At 53.7% G+C, this 1,844-nt stretch overlaps 1 long non-coding RNA gene across 1 annotated transcript; it reads left to right on the plus strand.

Annotated features, from left to right (window-relative positions):
• Nucleotides 1-389: 389 nt before the first annotated feature.
• Nucleotides 390-1,838, plus strand: LOC122162750. Its single transcript, XR_006169682.1, has 3 exons — nt 390-423; nt 911-1,084; nt 1,191-1,838. It is a non-coding gene; the product is annotated as an uncharacterized LOC122162750 (long non-coding RNA).
• The last annotated feature ends 6 nt before the right edge of the window (nt 1,839-1,844 follow it).

Raw genomic sequence — 1,844 nt, forward strand, 5'->3', positions numbered from 1 at the left:
AACTGGAGATGTCAAATAAATTGCTTCCTGTATCTGAAGAAGTTCTTCACTATCACTGACTTCCTAGAGGTGACTAAAAGCCCACTCTTCTAAGGCCACCTTGCTGCAATCAGCTGGTGCAGACACAGCACACAACAGAAGCAGCTAGGGACCCTGTCCCTAGACCCAGAGTTAAGAAAGCAGATTAAAATCCCTTCTAGAAATATCCCTGTGCACCTCTCTCCTCCTTTGCTTCTTCCATCATTCTCTCATCTCCGCATCACGTGCAACAAGTGCACAACTTCAGCGTTTGGTCACCCTCAGCAACAGCTAGAAACCCTGCCGTGTTTCCAACACTCTTTGTGTTTCCCCTAAAGCCAAAAGAGAGCACCAGATGCCAAGAAGGAAAACTCACCCTCAGCGGTCACGTTCCTGCCGCACAAGGTACAGGAGGGAGATTCTCTCCTTTGACCGTTAAGATACGTGTTAAAAAAGGGTTTTCTCTCTTCTGCCCCAACAGCCGAGCTGAGTTCAAGCTCCGGGCTTTTGCCTTTCCAATGTTCTCCCCAGTGTGCATCCCAACAACTGGAATACCCAAATAATTTGTCAGGACGGTACCTGTGATACCGGCAGACTTTATTCACAGTGGCAATGCCCTGCAGAGACAGCGCGACATCTTTTATGCCCTATTACCCGACTCTGATCTCTTCCTCCCCTGGGTCCTCTTTGCCTGAGTGCTTCAGGTTCTCAAATCTTCTCAATTCTTTCCTATGGTACAGTTTCATAGACATCTTCCTCTTCTTCCCTTTCTTCATTCCCCACCTCCTCTAACACCATCATTTTATCCGTTTTTTATTGGGGGTGGCTCCACTGGTGTTTGTTTTCAATAGGTAAGTATGGACACAATCATCCATTTCCATTTACCAACCAGGACTGCAGCCATCCAGGGATAGAAGTATTTATTCCTGAATTCTTTGTGGAGAAATCAGTCAGCCGCCTCGCCCTAGGAAACCTCATGGGTGGGCCTCCCACCGCATCCTCACGCACCTCTCCCTCGAGTCCCAGAGCCTCAACCCCATTACACAGGGGCACCGGTGGAACCGAGGTGGGTCGGGATGGGGGTTGCCGTGACGCCCAGCTGGGAGCAGCTTCCACTCCTCCTCTTCCCTTAGCGCGTACCAAACCTGCGTGTCATTTCTGTGTTCCACAAGGCGCCACTCAGGGAAGGCAGAGGGACTGCCAGAGCAGCAGTGCATCAGCAAGACAAGGGGATGCAGGGAGCGGCACCTGGCAAAGCGGGGGGTGCCAAAGCGTTACCTTGGAAGCCTCGGGAACCGAGAGCAACGAGGGCCTGCAGCCATCTGAGCCCAGGCTGGGACTTGCCTTCTCACAGCGCAGCAGGGCAGGCTGTGGGCAGCGCTGGGCACAGATCCCAAGGAGAACGCGGCCGCTTCAGGAAGCGGCGTCGGACATCTCACGGGCTGCAGCGGCGCGGCAGAGCAGAGCGGGACAGTCCTTTCCTGGGCAGTGCCGGGCCTGATGCGCCCCACGGTACGGTTGGCCACCCACACACCAGCATCACGATACTAAAACAAATCCAGGGATCTTTGCTCCTCTGAATTCTTATTTCCATCTCTCACTCTGGCAAAACAGAGCTTGCAATGAAGACGTTGCTGCCAGATGTAAATACACCCGAAGCCAAGGGGCTGTTGCGGGGCTATAAAAGGCCGTGAGCACGTACAATGAAGCTCTCTGTCCTGCACAAGCAACGGAGCCCATGCCTAAGTTGCCACAAGCTGTCCCCGTTCTGTGCCCTCCCAGCTCCTGGTGCCCCATCAGCCCCTCTCCAGCAGGACACCACGACG

This window comes from Centrocercus urophasianus, unplaced genomic scaffold (assembly GCF_019232065.1).
Source record: "Centrocercus urophasianus isolate 14NV4802_14NV808 unplaced genomic scaffold, USGS_Curo_1.0 seq_22, whole genome shotgun sequence".
Lineage (NCBI taxonomy): Eukaryota > Metazoa > Chordata > Aves > Galliformes > Phasianidae > Centrocercus > Centrocercus urophasianus.